This window comes from Macaca fascicularis, chromosome 2 (genome assembly GCF_037993035.2).
Source record: "Macaca fascicularis isolate 582-1 chromosome 2, T2T-MFA8v1.1".
In the NCBI taxonomy this organism is placed as follows: Eukaryota; Metazoa; Chordata; class Mammalia; order Primates; family Cercopithecidae; genus Macaca; species Macaca fascicularis.
The window spans coordinates 57,509,820-57,519,854 of record NC_088376.1 but is presented as its reverse complement, the minus strand read 5'-3'; the positions used below and the strand labels follow the sequence as shown (position 1 = coordinate 57,519,854).

General features: G+C 35.5%; 1 long non-coding RNA gene across 1 annotated transcript; it reads left to right on the top strand.

Annotated features, from left to right (window-relative positions):
- The first annotated feature begins 2,503 nt into the window (after positions 1-2,503).
- On the top strand, positions 2,504-8,350 carry LOC107128761 (uncharacterized). The gene is made up of 4 exons (XR_006695924.2): positions 2,504-2,638; positions 5,692-5,893; positions 6,644-6,788; positions 8,271-8,350. It is a non-coding gene; the product is annotated as an uncharacterized lncRNA (long non-coding RNA).
- The last annotated feature ends 1,685 nt before the right edge of the window (positions 8,351-10,035 follow it).

Here is a 10,035-nt window from a genome sequence, read left to right as displayed (position 1 = left end):
CTGGCCAATTTATATCTTTCTATGTTATTTTTATTGAAGAAGTTTCACTACTAGGGCTCAGAAAAATCAGGAGCCAACGACCTTAGAATGAACAAGAGAAGGCATCCCATTTTTACATGGATTGCAATATACGGTGTCACAGACCAAATGATATTCCCTCCACATATATAAATAAAATACTTAGAAGACTTTTAAATGAACTTTTAAATGTTTTTGGGGGCATTTTGTCTCGTTTCCAAAATAATTCCTCTTTTATTCTTTATTTCCACGTGTAGTTTCACTTTTTGTTACAGCGCCTATCACTACTTGACATGAAATACATATTTGTTTAATACCCACTTATTGTCAATCTCCCTTTTTAGAAGGTAAGTGTTTTGAGGACAGAGGCCTTGCTTTATACACTGTGGTATCTCTCCATCAATTACAGCATCTGATGCATATTTATTTCTCAATAAATATATGCTAATATGTTACAAATATCATTATGTTACCTTACTCCAAATTCACAACACTACTGTGGTGATTCATTGATCTCAATATTCTAAACCCCACCATATTTATAAGCAAGGTTGCCATTTAAAGTCTGAATTAAACATCTGTTTTCTGCTGCTTTTCTGAGTGTCCTCTGTCTGATGGTGTGAAAACAAAACTCTCATGATAGGAAAACAAGTTGTCTCTGGATATTTCACACAAAGAAAAGGAGCATTTAAAGTAGCAGAAAAAAGTAAAGACCTCTCAACTGGCTAAGAAATTTTACCCAAAAAATATTGCTTTTAAATCAAAATTAGTTTTAATATTTTCCCTACCCTTACCTTTATCTAGGTCCTGCCTTTCAACAAACTCAGAAAAGTATCAAATTCTTCTTTGGAATTTATCTTCTCTTTTTTGGTTTTCTCTATGCACAGTGTTAAGTATGTTACAATATTCTCAATTGTTGCTTACTCCATTCTCTTAAATTACTAGCCATTTTAGCATTCGTGAAAGAACTACTATGTATTCCATACCAGGTCCTGGCAGGTGGTGAGGTGGCATGCATAGAAACTCCTCACCATCTTGCAGCTGGCTATCAGGTAAAGGATGCAATTTGGCTGCTGGCCATTGCAATTTTGTAGCTTACTGCCTCTAATATCATGTCAGAAATTTGGGGAAAAATACACAATTACTCTGATAAGTCCTCTCTGACTTTCTTTCTTCCACTTGTCTCAGGACAACAGCTCTTATCCCCTTATCAAGATCAACTTTCATATGTCACTCGCAGATAATAATAAGATATTTCTCCAAGACTTACTCTGAGAGGCAGTGTTTCTTTTACTCATGATAGATGGCATTAGGTACCCACAAAGGGAGTAAATTTTTTTTTGTTTAGTCTCACCTATAAATTATTATAAAACAAAAATTGGCATTTCAACCTCAGGTAAAACTTATTAATTTATATTCCTTCAGCATTTATACTTTTCAAAAATACCTTAACATTTTTAGTATGAATAAGGTTATATTCTGAGGATACAAAGCACATAAGTGGACAGTCTGAAGACCAGCAAGAACAATAAGTAGTTCATGAAAGGAATTCTGAGAGCCCAAGCTTAAGCAAAGGCAACTGGAATAAACAGGACTTAAGCGGGATATGGAATCAAAATGAGTTGACTTAGTGATGACAGTACAGTTGAACATGACTCCAAGGTTTCTAGCTGGGTAAAATGGGTAGGTGGTGCTTCTGTTCACACTAAGATAAACAGGAGAGTCCCTTTACACACTGGAGACATCCTGGGATATCTTACCAACAAACATGAATTCATCTACCATCAACATGCCTTTATTTCCAAACCTGTGTCTCCTGCCCCCATATGTGTTTCAGGCTGTAAAAAAATGTGAACTTGCCAATGGGACAGTTCATTTAGATGGTCCCCAGGTGTATCAAACAACATTTCCAAAAACCAAGTCACCATCTCATTCTCCTAAAGCCATTCCTCTTTTTAAATTCCCAATCTCAGGAAATTCCTTATCACTTAATAAGAAACAAAAACTATTATTTCTTCTTATCTCTCATCCCCCACTTCCAAGTCATCATCAGATTATTTTGATTCTATCTAGTATCTCTAATGCATCCATTTTCTCCCATGCTTTTGCTATCTTAGTTTATATAAAGCATGATCTTACTCCAGGATTATGCAACAACCTAATTTCCTTTCCTTCCAGTCTTTGCCTATTTCATTTTCACTTGCCTTCTAGTCTTGCCAAATTCATTCATGTCCATAAATTATGTTCCTAAAACACAAGCTTGTTCATTTAAACCTTTTACACAGTTCTCGGTGGTTCTCAAGATAAATGTGATCGCCTTACTGTGGTTTCTGATTTCTATAAGAGATGGCCCTTGTCTACCCTTCCACCCTTGTCTCTCAACACCACTCTTCTCCCAAATAAGCCTTCCCAACAATCATGCAGCACCATTATGACCCTCTACATGGCAACCACGGGCTATTCATGGCAACCACCAATTACCTCTAGTGTCCAATACTTTTAGAGTCAAGTTACATAAGATCAAGAACTGTCTATGGATTTGGTAATTAGGACCTTATCAAGAGCAATTTTAGATAAGGAATAAAATGAAAAACTACAGTGGCTTCTGGTGTCAGACAAGGTACTGAGGAAATGGTAACAGAAAGAAATGACAACTCATCCACCTCATAAAGTACTTACTGAACTGACCAAATACATAATAAGGTAAACACTGAATTAGTCCTTGAAATTTAGGTAAAATTTAACTAAGGAGACACTGTCAAGAGTGTTCCAATCTGACTCTAGCCAAATAGCATCAGAAAAGCAAGGAGTTGGAAGAAAGAATGCTGTTGGCAAGAGGGCAGAGATGATCTCAAGCAATGTTGTAATATTAGAGCTTAAAACAGGAAATAAAAAATAACAAGAGATCATGAAGAGGAAAGAATCAGACCGTGGAAGGCCTTGTTTGCCATGTCAAGTTAGGTCTTATTTTCTTAGCAGATAAAAAGCCACTGAAAAGTTTAAAGATGAATAGAAATGGAACCTGATTTTAATTTCTGATAGATTACTCTGACTGCAGAGCAGAGGACAGCTTTGAGGGGAACAAAACCGGAGGCACAGAAGAAAACTGGGAAAGAAGGAATACAGAGAAGGGTAGACAGAATCCAGACTTTTATTAAGTCCAAGAAACCGCCTGGTGACCTAGATAGGGCAGGCATTGTTATTCTGCTTCTATAGTTCAGGTGGCAGAAAAGGAGAGATGAAGGTGATACTATTGATTTCTGGCAAATCTGAAAAGAAAGCACAAATGTTCACTCACAGCCTAGTGCACTTAGAGCTGGCAACCTTGAAAATTTCATTATTTAAGGATTTCAATTAGAACAGTTTATGTGATCAATTCAGCTGTAGACCCGTGGCTGGGGTTTCAATACAAACTCCTACTTGTTTGTTTGTTAACAGATAGATACAGAAAGAAAGAAATATAAATGCATGTATGCCTGGGTTAGTAGTATACATACATATATTTCTAAGTTTTGTCCACTGAAAGGGGCTAGAAGCAATGACACACACATAACACCCAGATCTTGGCTTCTAAATATATTCTCCAAAAAGAGAAAGTCCTCTTAGAAACGTAGTTGATACCAGGACTGAGGCAGGGACACTACAAGATGAGCCTGGAATATCTTGTTTTGCCATAAGAAAATATCCAAAGAGGGATGGGCAGCTTATAAAAAGATCATAGGAGCCAACTGAAGGAGCTCCCAATGATCAAAGCCAAAATAATTTGAGCAATAAAATAAATAACAATGATATTGGATTACACCCTTAGGATAAAGTAAATATCCGCGAGTCCATACTGATAAATACAAATAATGGAATCAATAAATCTGGGAAAGGGTAGCCTCTTCCATTTAGAATTCTAATTAATAAAAGTAAAAGGAAAGAGGGAAATATAAAACGATCATGAGGCCAATGCCACAGTAATAACTTCTAGCAAGATCTACTAATTGATGCTAAAATTAATGAATGAAAGTTTCAGGAGAAACAGAATATTTGCACAGTCTCAAAATCTTTCCCCCAAGATACTATAAAAAGAAAAATAATAACTTTACAGTGGAAAAAGCTGGCAGACACTGCCTTAACTACTGATCAGGGTCAACAACACCAATAATAAGACTTCATACACTCCTTGAAGTAATTCCTTGAGAGGGGCAAAATATCACTTCTGTAGTGTTCTTGCCAAAAACATATAACATCAATCTAATCAGGAGAAAACATCAGTCACACCCAAATTGAGGGGCATTCTACAAAACAACAATCAGTACGCTTAAACAATGTCAAGACAAGACTCAGAAATTGTCACCAATTGGAGTACACTGAGCAGAATTATAATAACTAAATGCAATGTGGGATGCTGGATTGGGTTAGGGAACAGAAAAAGAATGTTAGCGGAAAAAACTGGTGAACAAATAATAAAGTCTTTACTTAATAGTAGTATTACTTAATAGTAGCTTACTTAATAGTAATGCAGCAACGTTAATTTCCTGGTTTTGATAAATGTACTATGTAAGTACATAAATTATGGTTATGTATGATATTAACATTAAGGAAAGGTGGGTGAAGGAAATACATAAACATTCTGATCTATTTTTGCAACTTTTCTAGTCTAAAATTATTTAAAAATTAAAAGAAATTAAGTGATGACAGAAATACAATTTTTAAAAAATTTCTAGACAATACCGAATTGTATTCAATAAACATAAATCTTTAAAAAAATTATTAATATGTTAGATTAGACTTTTCTTTGCTTCATCTTTTTTTGCACTAGAGCCCCAGTTTACCTAAATAGGAAAAAGCTTAAGGACCTGCACATAGTTTAAAAGTAGCTTTGAAAAGACATAAAAATTCTGAAAAGGTACATCAGAACCTTTGAAACAGGGGTAGGAACTGTTCCAGATTAAGTTTTTTAATAGACAACATTCTGGGCTCAAATATAAACAGGTTTTAAAACCACCGGAAAAGTCAAATGACCAAGTGAAAGGCCTACATTCAAGGTCAAGTTCTCGCACATGTACATGGGTAAACACTTTGAGGCCTCTGGTCCCTTGCTGGTTAACCAGAGACACTGCAAATACTGACTTTACAGGACCATTATAAGAATTTCCTGAATAGTGACTCTTACAGACTGCATGTTTGCATCCTTCTCAAATTGGTATGTTGAAATTCTAACCCCCAGTGGGATGGTATTAGGAGGTGAGTCCTTTGGGAGGTCAGTAGGTTTAGATAAAGTCATGAGGTTGGGGCCCCCATGATGGACTTAGTGACCTATAAGAAGAGAAAGAGCTCTGGTCTTTCTCTATGAAAGGATATGTGAAGGACACTGCTAGAAGAGGTCGTCTGCAAACCAGGAAGAGGGCCTTCACCAAGAACCCAACCCCGCTGACACCTCGATTATAGACTTTCAGCCTCCAGAACTTCAAGAAATAAATTAGTGTGTAGTCAAGTTGTCAAGGATGTCCTGTTATAGCAGCCTAAACTGACAAAGACAGAAACTGTAAAAATCACATTTTGTTCATACATATTAGGTATTATTAATAAAAACTACAAAGATAATATGTAAAATGTTATTTGAAATATAGGCCTGAATGAAAAGTAGTCCTTTGTTAATTTTGTGGCTGCTGCTTTTCCCTGCAGACCTGTGAACCCTGGGGATAACACGGTGTAACTGGCTCTTCGGACTTGCGTAGAGCACATGGTCATATTTCTCATAATGTGTCTGTCAACTAATGGAAACAACTGCTGGGATTTAGAAGCCTCTTACTTAAATCGACTATGATAGACTGCTAAAACCACGTCTCAATGTTGCTAATAAATGTCTGAAGATAACTGTAAGATGGTAATTAATAACAGAGAAGCTCTGGCACTATCGCATACTCTGCATTTATCATCACTGCCTCACTGGAATAACATGACGATGCTGATAGATTAGCCTCATTACCCATGCAAAGTGATACCAAGCCCCAAGAAATCTCTGACAGAGCCTCCATTAAAGGAGGTTTGCTGCAATTTCTTTTCCCTAAAAAAACTATTAATTTATTGACAACCAAATAATAGTGATAATTTAAAAATGTTTTGCCTTATTTTTAAAAGTGAGCCACTGCTTTATTTTCACCTAATACAAATATGAAAGCATTTTTCTTCTCAGGTATATAATTAACGCAGTATAACATTTTGTTTTTGACAACCCCAAAACAATCTTCTGGTTTTACTCCCATTTCTCTGGCCACCCTTTCTAGCATCTTTGTGGGTTCTTTGTCCTCAATTCATCTTAAAGATTATTTTTCTAACAATTTCAATGCCTGTTCCCTCCTGACCTCACACATATTCTCTGATGAGAAGACCTGCCTATAAGCTGCCTCTTCCTACTGTGGACACTATCATCATTGCTTACATTATTACAACAGCTTCCTAACTAGTCTCTGTACTTCCGGTTTCTTTGCAATCCATTTTCTGCATAGTACCCAAAAGTGATCTTTCTTAAGTACAAATCTAATCATGTTAATCCCCTGCTTAAGCCCTTTAAGAGTTTCCCACTACCCTAGAGGTGAAGTACTAACTCTTTGTTACCTTCATGATCTCTGCTTAGCTCTCCAGACATAGAAATTAACCACTTCATCTGCTACCAATGCATTCCACAGTCTTGCATATTTTTGTTCTATCCAAATTCTCCATAATTGGAACTCTGCATTGCATCAATGGTGCCTAACATTGGTTAGGAACATTAAGTGCCAGTAAGTAATTGTTAAATGGCAAATGAATGAATGAAAATATCTTTATAAAATGAAAATATCTTTAAATTATAAATTGTAACTAAAATTTAAATTCAAATATAAAAATATTAATAATTGGATACTATACTACATTAATAAAGGGAAGTAAACATTAAAATGATCATCCTAATGCCATATTTTAATAGGTTTTAAAATATTTTTTAAATGATATATTTTACTTTGAGCCCATTACTAAAAAAATGTAAAATTTTATTTCCTGCCATGCGAACTTGAATGCTTTCAGGATAACTTAACCTATTTTGACATCCATGTGTCAAAAGAGAGTGGCATGGGCATTTATATAACTGCGTAGTTGAAAAAACCCTCTGCCTATTCAGTTTTATAGAGGAAAATTTTTGTGCTTGCTTCATGAGAAACTTAAAGAAGTTACTGAAGAGATGAAAAACAGCTTCTCAATGGAATACCAAGCAATGACTCCTCTACTTATATGGCATTTCTATAGAATTATGAGCACATCCTGTCAGCATTTCAGGAATCTGTATGAAAGTGTTAGAGTCTTCAATTGTTTCCCAGGGAAGTTTCTTAGCACAAAAGGCTACTGCCAAAGTCAGTGAACCGCCAATTACAGTTAACTGCTCTCTATTTTCCTCTTCAGAGACAGGCAGCAGGCATCCAAATTCTTATCCAATGACCCTCTCTCTCATTTTAACTCATTCTAAACTAATGACTTTCAATACCGTAAGTGGAGAAGGAAAAAGTGAGAAAAACTGTACAATCTAACATGTAATTGCTGCCCTAGTAAGAATATGGAGTGGGAAATTGTATTCCTTCTACAGCTACCTCACTATTTTTCTATCGATAAGCATTTATACTCATTATTGAAGATATAGATCCCTTTAATAATTTCTTAGTCATTATCACTTTAATTTTTAATAGGTAAAAGCATGGACTCATATTCTACTTGTGTTAGTCATTGTAATGCAAAGGCTACAACCTCAAACTACATAATATATATAAATGGGGCAGAACATAGACAAGAAGCAGGTCAATTATAAAGTAAAAAGACATCAAATTTGAGAACACTTGGACACATGGAAGGGAACAACACACACTGGGGCCTATTGTGAGGTGGGAGGGAGAGCATCAGGAAGAATAGCTAATGGATGCCAGTCTTAATATCAAGGTGATGGGTTGATCTGTGAAGCAAACTAATATGGCACATGTTTACCTGTGTAACAAACTTGCACATCCTGCACACGTACCCTGCACATCTTGCACATGTACCCTGGAACTTAAAATAAAAGTTGAAGCAAAATAAAAAGACACATAATTGACAGATCCCTTCCAATTTTAGCCTTAGCCTCTATGTATGTACTAGAAGATTTAGAATCTAGTTCTGTTACAGGATGGTTTACTAAAAAGTTCTGCAGTCTAACCACCTCTATAGTGTTATTGACTTCTGGTCTCAAATTCTTTCCCTAGGTAAACTTCTGATGTTCTATGAAGTGGAATCAGACAACTTTTCTTCATCTTGTTGTTTAAAATTTAACCCCATCTTGCTACTATATTTGAAGTTGATTTACTTGTTGGAGCGCAATTGCATTCAATGGAAAAGTATTTCTAGGTAAACAAATAACACATGGTTCATCACCATAGCTACACTAGTTAGATCATATATCTATCATGTTGTGTTTATTATAGGCAAAGCATTTAAAGAAGAAATTGGGCCAAGTGTGGTGGCTCATGTCCGTAATCCCAGCACTTTGGGAGGCCAAGGTAGGAGTTTCACTTAAGGTGGGAAGTTCTATACCAGCCTGGTCAACACAGAGAGACACCATTTCTACAAAACTAAAAGGTTAAGTGGGCATGGTGGCCTGTGCCTGTAGTCCTATCTACAAGCTGAGGTCAGAAGATCTCTTGAGCCCAAGAGTTCAAGGCTGTAGCGAACTATGATGATGTCATTGCGCACCAGCCTGAGCAACAGAGTAAGACCTTCCCTCCTAAACAAAAAACAAAACAAAAAACCAGAAATGGATAAATATAGAAGTCTCAATAAGGTGTTAAAGAGTATAAAAATTGTGTAATATGAGGAGCTCTTAACTGCTTGAGCATAAGTTCTATTACAGTGGGGTCTGTATTTTTCACCGTACTATAACCAAAGTCTAGAATATCCCTTCACATATAATATGTGCTCAGTAAATATTTGTTTAATAATTAACAAATGAATATGATTAAAGAACTGGAAAACATATAACTTAAGACTACAAAAGCTGTCTTCAAAAAGTTAAAAGCTATAGAGTGGAATAGAAAATATTAGACATCTTTTGTAGGGCTTCAGATTGCAAAACTAGAACCAACAAGATAGAAATCACAGAAGAATTTCTAATAACTGAAGCTAGGATGAGCTATCAAGTGATAGGGTTAAGACACACTGCCCCCAATATATGGCTCCTTGGCATTTGAGAAAACAGCAAAAGCAGGAGACTTGCTCTGACCTTCTCCGACCTTTCTCCCCTGAAGCAGGCCATAAAAGAATTCTCTGACCTTCTTCTAAAGTAGGTCCTGAGACCCTTATGCAAGAGGTACCCTCCCAATACCCAGATGAAAGAAATGTCCTTATGACTAAGAATCTAAACAAATAGGCCTTGCTAAGTCTTCCTGGCCCTGGCCCAGCTTAGTACAATTAGATCATACCTGCTTTGTCCAACTGTATTTCACAACTATCCACTTCTTCAGTAAACTTAGTATAAAATACACAGGCTTCTCTGTATTCTGTTTCTTTGGGTGTTTATTTCTGAAGGTTTCCATGTCACATAAAACTTACGTCAAATAAATTTGTATGTATTTGTTTTCTTAATCTGTTTTTTATTATAGGTGTCTCAGCTATGAATCTTGAGATAGATAAGCAAAAGATATTACATTTTCTCTTCTACGCAAGAAAAGAAGATAGAAAGTTTCTTTTTTGACTGATAATTTAGATTATGTTGTCTTTAATATTCTTTCTTTTTTAATATTGTCTTTAATATTCTTTCTTGAAAGTTTAAATTATATTGTCTTTAATATTCTTTAATAGTCTTGTATTTAATATTGTCCTTAATATTCCATATTGTCTTTAACATTCTTTGGAAACAATATTAAAATACAAAGAATACATTTATTTGTTTTTCAGTTTTTGTTTCTTTTGTTTTGTTTTGCTGATTACTAAAGCTGCTCTTCTAATTTTGTAAAATTGGCAATATTTGTGTAG